The following is a 14,683-nucleotide window of genomic DNA, read 5'->3' as shown; positions in this document are numbered from 1 at the left end:
TGAACAGAAACAATATCAAATGAAGTCAAATGGATTGGGGGTTTTGTAACGGGAAAATATATTAGCTGCTATAGCAAAACTAATTTAATAATACAGCATTCTTAATAATTTTTGATGATTGTTTCTTGCGTTATTGTTTAATTTTACAAATTTTTATTTTAAAACTTTTATTTTTGAATGCTGTTTATGATTCTTGAAGATTAAGCATGGTGGTGGCAAATGTTCACAAAACTCAAACGTTCAAAATTAAGTCAATCTACACACACACACACACACACACACACACACACACACACACACACACACACACACACACACACACACACACACACACACACACACACACACACACACACACACACACACACAACACACACACACACACACACAATACTCTCAACTGTAACAAAGTTATTATTTTGTATACCTTTCTTTCAATCCTGAGCCACTTACTACCTTTTCTGTAAACCTCTTTGCGACCCACAATCTTTGATAAATTAAAAGTAGATGGATTATCTCCTACTATCCTATATCCTCTGGTATACTTATTGGGAGTCCTAGTTCAACAGTATTATAATTGGTGGGGGATCAAATTCCAGATCGTTGGAGAAAATGTTTTGGCGTATAAAAGTGGCAACATAAAAGGGTAAGTTTAAACTCAAAATAAATATGTAATGACTATATACGTGGCAGTCAAGTACGTTTGTCATACATGGGAAGTAAGTACAGGTTTTTTAATGGCAATCTGGGGATGGTAAAATGAGGATGTGTATTTTTGTTTGCAGCCCAAAAGAACAGAGCATTTAATCAAGAAATTATAGGTTTAATAAGGATATAATTTTCAGACACAATCGGGTGGGAAGAAAAGGTAGAACGGATTAAATCAAATAAATCATGTTGATATTCTTACTCATTTCCCATAATAGTTTACCTACAAAAGGTTTCTCCCTTCTTTGGTATCATCAGCTTGTAAACTATGCAATTTGTTCAATAATATAACATTCTTGTGAGTCCATTCATTTAATGTAACGGTAATATTTCTTGGTATTTTCCTCGGTAATAAAAATGTCATTTTCATATCCTTGTTATTACTAGTTTATAAACTCTAATTTGATTTCGTTAAGTATAAAGTATAATATTAAAGTGCAGTCTGTTCTGTGCAACTTATAGTTTTGTCAACTGTATCGCGAGGTGATTCCTTTTTATTTAAATTTAGCATGATACTTTAGTGAAAGTTTTACAATATCACACAACCAGATTTTTTATAAACATACATTTTATGACCTCCCCAGATATAAAAAATAATTAGCTTGAATTAGTTTAAAACATTATATATATATATATATATATATATATATATATATATATATATACGTTTTCTTATCAGTCACAATATAAGATGGTGTGTAATTATTACAAATAGTAGGCTTAGATGTTACCGACGAATAAAGCCAAGCCTGCAGCAATTTGTAGGGCAATACGTCACGCATCTTGTATCCTGTCACCAGCAGCTCCCTACTGCAGATTCCCCAATCCATACTGTGTTCTTAACCGTAGATGAATTGTTGGAATAATAATTTTAACCTAGTCGAATATAATCAAAAGCATGGAAATAGCTGAAAATAACTTATTGTATTTAGTGTTTAATTAAAAGTTTTGTTAAATTTTAATTAGGATTAAATTTCTTCATAAATATAATTTCTCAAGAATCGAGATTCGGGTGGTAGTAGTGAACAATATTTTTTTATACATACTTCCTTTTCATTTATCCCTTATTTTAAAATCAATCATATTTTCCTCATTATACACGGTTAAACCTAAACTAAATAAGATATATATGTAAGAAATATTAATTATTTTTTTTACATATTATGACAATATTATTCTAGTTAATTATTACAAATGTATTATATACATATTCCACCCGTTTCTTATAGGTTTCATACTTTATATATCGCGCGTCTTTAAAACTGTTTTCACGAATTAAAAGTAATATGTTTTTGCACCTCTGACAGATATTTAAACTATTTATTGGCTTAGCGTTAGCAAGAAATAAAGTGACGGAACTAAACATTTGTATGAAGTTCGATTTTTTATAGGCAACATAGATCTCCATAATGATGCATGTTGTGTTCCTGGGATTTGACTGAGCGCTAGTGCAATGTTATATATTTGTCTTAGGTGTAGCCATGATAGCAAGGAAAAAAATTATGGAACAAATAAAATTGTAAATAATCATAGTACCATCATATGAAATTTTATTTACAATGTGTGGTCTAAAGTTTAGCTTTGAACCTCAAAGTTTACTTTTAACCTCAATGAAGCCTGTGATACGTGGTGTGTCGTACTAATATCTTGTATTACTTCTTAATTGTATAAAAATACAAACACACGCCGGCTTGCTTGTTCTCTTAGTTTACCTATCGCGAATTAAATTTTCAACATAACTTTAGTGTAATATATCCCAAACAGCCAAAACAAGGAAACGAGGTTTACGTGAGGTTTGACTCGTAACATTAGTTAGTACACGATCTGCCTCGATTTGATTTGTTTCTTTAACACTAATTGCAAAAAATTACATTGGGTACCATATTAATAATATGGGGTGACATAATAATAATATGGTGTAACATAGACTAACAATGTTTAGCTTAATTATCTTAACATATCTACGTCAAAATAAAGTACACTTACATTTTTCTGGCTAAATACTCTATTACACTAAGAATATCAACTTTTCTTCCAAATTTAACGGTAGTTCTACGCTTATTGGATGACTTACACTGTCAAGAGGAATTTTTTGTACCATTAGACTAGGAATAAAATCTGAAATCAATAAACATTTATTAATTAAGTTACTAAAAAGCCATATATAGATCATAGATTCGTATGAATAAGAACAAATGCGTTTTTATGAAATGTTTTTTTTTGGTTATACACTTGCATAAGAACAAGTTAAATTCATCTCATCAGAACATTTTAGCACATTGAAGTGATAATAAAATCGGGTTCTTAAAAACCAGAGAAAATTTAAATTTATTTAGGCAAGTGACATAAACTGAACATGTACTCTTTATAAGAACATACTATTAAAACTTTCCTAATAATAAAACACATACAATATTCATTCACATAGTTCGTTAAATATATTTCCCATTCCACTATTTGTAGTATACTTACATTTCAACCAATATATATTTTCGATTCAATTAAGTGAATTGGTTATATTTGAGGCGGCTGATACGTGTGACTTGAAGGGCTGTCAAAACCAATGCTGCCAATAGAACTGAGCTTAACTGTAGTTGGGTGGGTTAGATTAGAAGCGTGTGCTTGGTTTTGACGTATATACTGATACACGATGACAGATTCAGCCTTCACTGGGCGTTCCGTTACTTTTCTGTGTTCAACATTCTTCATTTAACTAGTAATGATTAAGTGAACGATATTTATACCGCTCCCAACTATTTTTACTTTACAAATGTACCAATATTTAAATAGTCCTTTCGCTGCAATACTTGTTGAAATGTATTTTTATGTAGATGTTTTATTTTAAACATTATTTTTTTCCAGTAACACATTTTTTGCAATTATGTATAAAAATATGTGGGTATTGTCAACATGAAGTTTCTTAGTCGTGACTATTATTCTTATTACATACAATTTATCCATTACTATGATACCCGCTATTCTTTGCGAGCCAACGCCAGCGTTTGTGCCAAATTTGGTATCGTGGAAAAATGTAGAATATTCATTTATACAATTTTGACTGCAGATATTGATAAAACTGCGTAAGTTTAACAGATAAAATTTAAAAATATGTTATTGAGAAATAACATATTTTAATAAACTCCTCTTATTATTATCTTGATTACCTTGTAATGCTCATTAGACCCGACGAATTCACATTTGCGTAGTTTAGGTGATGAATTTTCCAATTAATTAGATCTTCGCTTAATAACGTAATTTTTTTAAGTAACTTATGAAATTTGGTCAATACCTTAAAAATAAGTTATTATATTTTCATGTATGATAAAAAATTGGAAATTATTGAAAAACAATATTATACAGCAAACAAATAGTATTGTGAAATAGTAAAAGGATAAAAATTATTGTTATTTATAGTGTAATGCATATTACTTCTGAATAATACTCTCAAGTTTAAAGTCAAAACAATGCAGAGGATATTTATTCCTCACAAATATACTATGTAGATAAATCAAATATCAAATATGAATTTTTTTTTAATGTTTACATTAACAAAGTTTAAAATTTACCCTGAAAATTATCAGAATTTGTAGAATTGCAGACATGAAACTTATAAGAAATAATGAATGTACTTGTATCACTGTACGGGAATATAGAGTTTAGGTCCATTTCACCTTTCTATTATTGCTGCCTCGTGGATCCTGACGCTGTAACAAATTTGACTCTTAGGAGTGATGTTTTTCTGAAGGAATCCAAATCACCGTTAGTGACGAAGAGGCTTAAAGCTATTTATATCGCTTAAATTTAAAAAAAAATAGTAGACTATAACATATTTAAAGTTATATTTGATTAGGTATTAGCATTTTCCCATCAGATGCACAACACATTAGAGTAAAATTTAACACTATAACCTTTCAACTAACTATTGCACCATAGCTTCTCAACGCTATATATTTTAAGAGTCTTAAATCAATTGATTATGACTAAGATTTTCATAGATTCAAACATAAATCTGTTCTGGAGCAATTGCTTAACTAGGTTGACAGTCTCTATGGTTATAGATTATTTTATCGGTTTCTATGGAGGAGAATTAGATTAAATTTCAAATCCATACCTTCAAATTTAACGTTGTGCTTGTTTGAAAAGACCGGTTCTAGGACCAAAAAAGCATCAATGTATCGTTTAAATGTTTAGATGTATATAGTTGTATACATATACATATTTCAAATACATAATGAATATATTAAAGTTAGGAAGACTAAATATTTAATATGTTACAAATTTTCTAAAGCGTGGATTTTTTATTGCAGTTACCTATTTAGATGTAGCTGGAATATTTTAAAACGTGCTCAATAATGTGTACATACTTTAGAACACACGAATTCAGACGCCCTTTACTTATCAGCCCCTGGCTCTTCAAAATATCAAGAGGAATATAATATTTTCTTTTGTTAGTAGAAATAACTGATAGTTTTTGTGAAAGCACAACTAAGGTAATTCCTTTAACCTCGACTTTTTGATATTTTTATTTCCTATATAAAACAGGTTGTTATGGAGGCTAAACAGTTTTTTAAACGTAAATCTTATCAAGACGGGAAAAGCGATAAGGACATTTGTTTAAGATCAGAGATTTGTAAAGTGGTAAACTCATCCACGCAGTGCATATTTCTGGATACAATGTTTGAAAAAGATTACTAAAATATCTTCTCTATAAGAACCTTATGAAGGCTCGTTTTCACTTTTTATCTGATTGTAAACACTGGTATAGCTTCATCATTAGTACTTATATAGAAATTGAACACTGCTAGGTATTTACAATTTAAAAAGTACTAGATAGTGTTTGATTCCGGATACTGATTGAAGGGAACTGCGGAGTTTGTTTCGGGGATCCTACAAGGATGATGAATTATACAGACGGGTTTCCCTATTTTCCTTCCCATTTCAGAGTTCACAGTGAATTTATGATAGGTTTTAGATCACAGATGGCTTATTTTTCATACGTAAATAAATAAATAAAAAATTAACACTACTGGAATTCCTTTAAATACATCTGAAGAGCTTAAAATACCTGAAGACAACTTGAGAAATATAAGTTGTTTTTGTATTGAGTCAAAAAATAACTGTTTTTATCAAGGCACACAGAAAAATTACGCTCCTTGTTTGAGGTGTTTAAAAGTACTGCTCCATAATTGTTATATATTCAATAAATTACTTGTATTTCTTTTTCACTGCAGCACGAAATACAGTTAAAATATTTCAAAATATCATGTTCCTATATTATAGCCAATACTATCAAACTGTTTATTTCCCTTAAATACAATATATAGACAATTAGTTAGCTAACCCTTAGTTTGTTTTCATCCCCAATAATTGTAATAGAAAAAATATTAGTCATATCATTACTCAAAATCCTTGAGTAATATAATACGTTATAAAAATACGATACGAGAGTTCTTACCAATACTTTATGGATACAAGGAAGATACGTAGTAGTTGTTAATGGTACCTAGTAAACAAGCTTTCACTGCTGCTATTATCTCGAGCTCATATCTTACTGGCAGGTAGGAGGAGAGAATTCAGGGATCAATATAGTAAGGCATATAGCCAACTTTGGTTCTAAAACATTTCCTCTCCATTTGCTTTACCTCTAAGGTATTTACTATGTATGTTCAGGAAAAACAATAGCACTTATTTTGTTTTATCCAAGCGTTACTTATTATTACGTGTGTACTGGCTTATTAGTAACGAAGTAAATTAAATCACTCGTGTGTTGGAAAAATCTTTCATCTGTCTATCTATCCAAAGTATATATATCGAGAAGAAATTGGCCAACAAATATTTGCAGAAATTCCGCATGAAGCACCAATTCTATATACCCAACCTTACGATTAATAATTATGTATGCAACGCCATCTGATTTTGTGGGATTTAAGAGGAGCAAAAATTTACTGTCTATACTATGTCTGGCGAATGGTTAGACGCATTTACAGGTTTAGATTTCAAATCTCCATATTTCTTTATCGTCTTGGTAGCTAGACAAAATTTGTCCCTTTTTGTATTTAAAGAATAAGCATCTGCAACGTATCACATATTAATCCGTACTTTCCTCCCTTGTAATTACTCTTAACCCTTAATCTCAACAAATATTTGATCTCTATTGTCATTGTCAAATCTCTATTACAATAAAGCAACTGAATAATCTTATCAATATCGTTATCCAAAAAGCAATACCTTTATTTTACTTCAGATAGTCGCCCTAGTAATTTCACTCACTAGTTATGTCCTGGTTATTAATCTCTATACTACATACTTAACTTATCGATTAAGACCGTACTGCCACTCTTCACAACTTTATCTCCTTTATAGTATTTCCCATGATATTTGGAATAAATACATGCAAAAACTCTATTATATCGATTTTTAAGCTTTACCTTTTTTGATTTACGTGTTACATAAAACACCCCACAAAGTCCTCAATAGCAATCACTCACTTCTCTTCTCCTTCCTCAACAACACAAACCATCCTTCATCCCCATAACACTTGCATGCTGTATATTTGAACACTTCCTCTTTGATACATCCCTTAACTTTAAGTAAGTGGTAATTTAATTTAATACAATATATTTTCTTTTATTTTTTATGAAATTATATATTATTAAACAACTTTAATATAACATGCTATTGTGTTAATCAGTCATAAAATTATCAGTAAGAGGAATTTCTAGAATAAACTTGTCAAATTATTTCTATGTTTCATAAAACAGCTGATACCAATAATACGTGCAGTAACATATCAGTTAGGTTACCAAACATTCTGTAGTAGAATAAAATTCCTTCGAAACGAACATACAAAGAAATGTATATGAATTAGTTGACGAAACACACAAGGAAAGTATACAAAATCTATTTCATTAGATTAACTACAATAGGATTGTTGCACGTAATATTATACTCCAATCCCACACATATTGCTTATTTCAATTAAGCAATTTGTACTCATTATACTTAAAAACAACAAAAAATCTATGTATATGTATGCATAATTTATAGTACTGAGTGAATGAATTTGAAATATTGAACGAAAGAGTTGTCAATTTATAGTCCAACATTGCTGTATTTATTAATGTCCTCATGATCCCTTCAGTGTGCATAAGAATACACACACACACACACACACACACACACACACACACACACACACACACACACACACACACACACACACACACACACACACACACACACACACACACACACACACACACACACACACACACATATCCAGCGTTACGGTTTGACTGAGCCTCTGACATGATTTCTTACAAAGTTAATACCTCTAATCTGTTAAACTATTTTATTTGTATATGATAGTACTATGCCGAACGTGTATACATAACAACATAACTCATTAGACGAGTAAAGCTGGCAAACCTCTTAAAAAAGCTTTAAAACTTTGTTTAGCGTTTTTTAAATGTTATTAAAATTCCATGAAGAGGCATTGTTTGTTTTGGAGATCCATCTTTAAAAATATTTTTATATTTATTTTAAGGATTATTTTTTATAATTTTTAGTATAATTATTTGTAAAACATGTTTTCTTCCCATATAAATGGAGGTAAAATTATTTACATTAAATTTAACGGAGTAATGGAAATAAATGAGTACGTGATGCATATTAAAATAATTACTTATTTTAAACTAGGTCGTAGTAGTTTTATTAAGACTTTTCGATCATTACTTACTAAGCATTGTAAAGTTTTATTGCTATAATATTAAAAAAAAGATTAGGTAGTCGTAATTGCTCTGATAAAGAGTAACGGAAATATAGTAATAAAAGCCAGGACATGAGGGGGCATTAAGCCGACGTAGGCTCTAAAACACTTCCCCTACATTTCCTTTGTATACGTTGTAGTTGTGTAACACACTGTGAGTGTGTTTTTTTCGCGCAAAAAAGTAGTATTTCACGCGCAAAAGAGTAATTTGAATCCTGTAATAGCACAATTGAATTAAATTACATTAGGTAAAGTATAACTAATTTGCAGTATCTATACAAATTATCCAATACACTTAGTTCAATGTGATTGTATGTGTTCTATATAAGTGCTTTTAGATTTGTATGATGGGTAACACCAAAACTTATATATATATATATATATATATATATCTTTTGATATCGTGTGAAGATACTAGAACTAAGATATTTATAGCACATCGAATGCTGGGTTTCGCTAGCGATCAGCTAAGAATCATCCTGCATCAGTTAATTCAACATTACATCTACAACTATGAAAATTAAGTAGGATGGGTTAGAGAATCTGCAATTGCAGACTGTATGTAGCAGTGTATCATACTTGACGTATTACCCCACAAACTGCGGTATATTAAGCGGTATTCTCTGAAATTATATAAATTATGTAATTTTCCTAAGTTTCACATTGTCTTCTGTGGCAACTCACCAAAAGCAGAGTTCAGAGCTTTATTGTTAATTTAGTGTGTGACTATGATGCTATGATGTTAGTTTAGGATATTCGTTACATATATAACATCTGTTTCAAAACTAACTGGTCAATATAGTAAATAAGGTGTTAATTTATAATACGTAATATGATTGAAACATAACAGTTACCTGCAGCATTAGATATGATTTATATTTAATACAAAGTACGCCTTAGGCATATAAATTTTAATTGGCATGTTACTCACTCCTGACAAGAAATAATAATTGAGATAATCTAATCTCCTGATCCATCTAAGAGTAAAGGAATTTTATGTAAAAAGCAATGTTTAAAACTCCTAAACAATATTATCATCATAGATGAAATACCCACATTATTTACAATATTCCACGAATATTTTAAGAAATATCTGCGACAATTTCAGCTGCACTTAACCTATTTTTGGCAATACGGCAGAAATACTAAATTCTTAGCAAGAGCACTTATGATAGTCATAAGATTGTATTGAAATCGTAGTGGGATGTGTTTAAGTTTCATATTATTAGTATTCATTATTAAGAGTTTTAAAGTAACGAAAACTGCCACTGGTTTTTACTTCAGGTTTAAAACGTAGAGAAGCATTTATGGTTAAAATATTTCTCATGCTATAGTAGATTTTGCTTCATTGCCCAATCAATAAATAAAAACATATATAATAGTTTAAAAAGACCCCTTTCGATAAAATCTTCTACTTCGATTTATTATAATATTACTTTATTTCCAAGGTTTGTTTTGGTGCCATAGTAGCAGTTAACTTGTTGTCCTGATCAAGGAATTATACACTTAGGTTCGTCTGAAAAGTTCACTTCTGCCATAAAGCGAGTATTTCCGACCATTTTGATCTACCTCCAGTCAACGGTATTTCCGGTGATGTAATAAGTTTGGATTGTTGGCCTGATCAAAGAAATATATGAATACACAATTCTCGAGGAAAACATTCTGGATGAAATCGATTAGTCCCCACCCACACTATAAACTAAGTTTAAGTTATTTGTGAAGACGTTTGCCTTGTCCCGATGAAGAATAAGTATACCGTACATAGGGTTATCTGAGTAGTCTACTTCAGTCAAAAAGCGACTTATCCCAACTATTGCAGCAATACTCTCCATAGGATCAATATTTCCAATACAATTTATCTGGTGAGTGCAAAACACAAATGTGTATCAAAATGCATTGTTTACAACAAGGGGGCGTTGAAAATGAAAATATAGTTTGCCTGTGAGCTGCTAACCTGTTTCATCCCCAGTGGATGATAGATCCTTATGAAAACTGAATTTCCTGTTTAAAGAAAAAGCAGTGTATTTCCAATTTCATCGTTATACCGCATTGTGATGTTGAAAGAAAATAATTTGTTAGTTCATCTACATGCAGTTTTTTTTAACCTTTATGGATAGTTTTAATCTGTATGAAAATGCTTTTTTTATAAATCAATAGGCATTATGTTTGTCAAATTTTATTATTTTAGAACATTGGAAAGTTGCAAAACAAAAGTAGATTTCTTTTGTGAGTTTACACCCTAATACAGCCGCTATGATGGTTTATCTGCATATAAAATCTTTTCTTTTTCTGTTGACAGTATGATTTTCTGTTGCACGTATAGAAAAATGTATCGCTGTAGAGATTTGGGATTGTAAATAACAAAAAGTACATTGAAGTCATGTTTTTACCTCGATAGATGGTTGACCTTCATAGAAAATCAGGTATTTGGTTGTTGAGAGTATAAAGCAAGTGAGCATTATATCTAACCCTTTTAAGACATCGATAATTTAAGAAAAATTACAAAATATATTCACAACACACAAATGGGTTATAAATACCTAAGAAATAGACATTGCTTTGTAGAAATGAATATGTAATATTGATAAAAGAAAATTTTTTTTCTATTTATTTATTTATTTTATAAAAAATACACTGAACTTACTCACAACTTAAAACAAAATGAAATAGTTTTTAGCCATAACCTATTACTAAATCATATTTTTTAGACTAATTTCATTCATAGTTTTTTTATTGTGTTACATAAACCTTCTACAGAAGAATGTACAAAAAACTACTTTGGTGTGAGTTTTAAATTGTTCAGGGGACAATCAGAATTATTGTGTTTATATTTTGTTTACTTTCTAAGTTTACAACACTTATCTAAAAAAATTAATTGTGCAAAAAATATTTTGTATTTGTGGTATTTTTGTATATATGTCTAAAATCACAGTCATATTTTTATTATTAGAAAAATGTGGAAAAGTTATTTCCTAAATGAATTTCATAGGTATTACGTTAAGATCGCATTTTTCTCACATATTCATTAATATTTTTATAATGACATTTTAACGAAACATGGATAAGTATATAAGTGTTACATCTGGGATTTAATTAAAATTCAGCTAATAATGGTTGTTTTAAAATAATAGAAATTGTAATTTTTTGAATATAGCGCTAAGGTAAAATTACTTTTGTGGATTATTTTTTGTTACAGTAAACTAGTACTATAGTGATATTGTAAAGAACAAAAAAAATAATCAGGTTACGTTGCAACATAACATACCCTCTACAGTGTGGTGACAAATAAGATAAGAGGACGGAGACCCAGTCAACGGTAATAGTGGTGCTCTGCAATAGTAGTCTCATTTTCATAAATATTTCACAGCCATACAAAATTCTCATTTAGAGTACTCTCCTCATACGTATACCTTTTCCTTACAAAATGCACCCATTATGATGTACACTACATGTGAGGTATCAGGCTACAGACCCAGTCAACCGCATTGCTGCAGTTATGCAAATAGTGGTCTCATTTTCATAAATATTTCACAGCCATACAAACTTCTCATTTAGTCTACTCTCCTAATACGTATACCTTTTCCTTACAAAATACACCCATTATTATATACACTACATGTGAGGTATCGGGTTAGAGACCCAGTCAACCGCATGGCTGGTGTTATTCAAAAAGTGGTCTCATTTTCATAAATATCTCACAGCCATACAAACTTCTCATTTAGTCTACTCTCCTAATACGTATACCTTTTCCTTACAAAATGCACCCATTATTATGTACACTACATGTGAAGTATCAGGTTAGAGACCCAGTCAACCACATGGCTGGTGTTATTCAAATAGTGGTCTCATATTCATAAATATCTCACAGCCATACAAACTTCTCTTTTAGTATACTCTCCTAATAAATATACCAGTTCCAAATAATGCACATAATATTATGAACACTACATGTGAAGTATCAGGTTAGAGACCCAGTCAACCGCATGGCTGGTGTTATTCAAATAGTAGTCTCATTTTCAGAAATATCTCACAGCCATACAAACTTCTCTTTTAGTATACTCTCCTAATACATATACCAGTTCCAAATAATGCACATAATATTATGTACACTACATGTGAAGTATCAGGTTAGAGGACCCAGTCAACCGCATGGCTGGTGATATTCAAATAGTGGTCTCATTTTCATAAATATCTCACAGCCATACAAACTTCTCTTTTAGTCTACTCTCCTAATACATATACCAGTTCCAAATAATGCACATAATATTATGTACACTACATGAGAGGTATCAGGTTACAGACCCAGTCAACCGCATTGCGGGTGTTATGCAATAGTGGTCTCATTTTCATAAATATCTCACCTCCACACAGCCTTCTTTTTACTTTCCCTCCTTATATGTATCCATGTTGCTTAAAAAACAAACCCAATAACACTACAGTGTTGCTCCCAGATATATCAGGTTAGAGACAGTCAGGAAACTCGATAAACAGTTTAAAGTTGCCTCTTTCATATATATTCTTTAGTATTTCTATGATAACATCAAATATTTTACTTTTTATAAATATTGTTAGGAATATATTTCCGTTTTTTTGTTTATTTAGTTGAAAATTTACGTTCCATCTCAGATTAAAAATAAAACTATCTTTACCATAGTATGACCTTTATTTAATATTGATACGTATTCCATAATATTGTTCTTTAAAATTAAATTTCTACTGAAAAAGCAATCTATTAACCGCGTTCTCTGAAACACTGTTTGAATAGTAAATAGTAATATGTTTTATTGGACATAAATTTTTATATAATCAAGAAATTGTATTATGATCTACATTGAGCAAGTATACAAGGGGTAATATTACTTAGTAGTTTATGGTAGACCTAGACAAATCGAGTGAAAAGTATTGAACACTGAAGTGCTTTTGTTACGGTCCTGACAAGTGTAATTCGGTCTGACATGTTAAAGGATGTGAAAGCTACGAGCAATAATACATTATGACAGTTTTAGAGGATCAAGAATTCGTTATAAATGTCTTCTAAAAGTGTTTTCTTCAATTTACTTTCTTATAAAAACATCCGTATTATTGCGTTAATCTAGTTTTCAAATGTTTTTCAACAAAGTAGTTTTATACAGAGTGTACCACGAACAGGTGTAAACGCTTAAATTTTAGGTTTTTGAAAATATTCTGTGAAAATTAAAGGTCCCTTACAATTGTAGAAACAAATTAGTAACATATTAAAACTTTTACTAATTTGATTCCTATAAAAATTCATTTCTTGAATTACCTGATTTTATTACAGCGTTGAAGTTATAAAGAAAACCTGTTTAGTTACGCTCATTGTGGAAAATGCTCTTTGATTGAAGAAGATTGCTTGTGCTATTAAAACACAACGTAACCTCTATTACAGTTTTACTGATACTGAAGTTCGAGAAATGGATTTTAATTCGAAAAAAGTGTAGTGATGTGTGTTGGCAATTGTTTTTGGCATAAATACAGAAGCAATTATAAAATTTCAGATTGCCTACCCAGGAGTTGAACCATCTAGCAATCCAACAATGACTAAGAGGAAAAATATTTTGTTAGACACTCGAAGTGTAGTAAAAAAAATACTCGAGAGGATTAAATGAGGAAAGAGAAGTACTAATATGCGCATTAATGCTCCGCTCTCTAGGTCAACCGAAATAACTAAGGAAGGTTGACTTTGAAACTAGAGTTACAAAGTCTTCAGTACAGAGAATAATTAAGATAAACAAAATTAAATTTTACAAAAGTCCATAATCTTCTTGAAGATGATCCGGACAGGGTAGTTGAATTTCATTCTCGTATCATCGAGTTTCATGAGCTAGATCCTAATTGGCATATTAAAATAGTTTTTGTATATGAGTCCACTTTCTACCACAATGGTTCTGTAAATAGGCATAATTGTGATTGTTACAACACCGGTAATCCACACATTCTTGAACAGACTCTACTGAATTAAAAGCAATTACTGATTGAGCATCTATCAAGTGTAATGAGAAGCTATCTTAAATTTAACACACTGAAATGACTGGGAATAAATTTGAACAGTTTTTAAATATGAACAAGTCTTGCCTCTCTTTACGGTTCCAGAAATAGATCAAGCAATCTTCCAACAAGATGGTGATCTTCCTTATTTGGCAAATCCTGTCAAGCGAATACTAAATGTCAACCTTCAGGCCGTTGGAT

The sequence above is a fragment of the Homalodisca vitripennis genome, chromosome 7 (genome assembly GCF_021130785.1).
Source record: "Homalodisca vitripennis isolate AUS2020 chromosome 7, UT_GWSS_2.1, whole genome shotgun sequence".
Taxonomy (NCBI): Eukaryota; Metazoa; Arthropoda; class Insecta; order Hemiptera; family Cicadellidae; genus Homalodisca; species Homalodisca vitripennis.
Note: the sequence above shows the minus strand (reverse complement) of the source record.